We start from the raw sequence: 380 nt of genomic DNA, 5'->3' as shown, positions 1-380 counted from the left end.
GTCACAATTATCTACAGTGTATGAAGCTAAAGGTTTTTGGGTTAAGGTTCATAATGTAGAACATTTATAACATTGTATGCTGTATGTGCATAGGTAGCTAGCAAACAAGGAATACAGCTGTTAAGCTAATAGTCACATTTAGCTGAGTAAGATCATGATTGAGAAATGTTGGATACTGCTGGAAGTGCTGCTATGGGGTATCCTATTCATTATTTTAGGATTTTTGTGTTTGCCCCAGTGAAGCATTTCTATTAATATAACTGATTAAGTAGTCAAACTCATTCCATATCAGCAGAATAGTGTGGTACAGAAAGTCTATGTCCGTAAAACTGATACCTAATGGTCAAAAGCAATAGCAAAAGTAATAGTTCAATATTATT

The sequence above is a fragment of the Sinocyclocheilus grahami genome, unplaced genomic scaffold, assembly GCF_001515645.1.
Source record: "Sinocyclocheilus grahami isolate Dianchi unplaced genomic scaffold, SAMN03320097.WGS_v1.1 scaffold869.1, whole genome shotgun sequence".
NCBI lineage: Eukaryota > Metazoa > Chordata > Actinopteri > Cypriniformes > Cyprinidae > Sinocyclocheilus > Sinocyclocheilus grahami.
Note: the sequence above shows the minus strand (reverse complement) of the source record.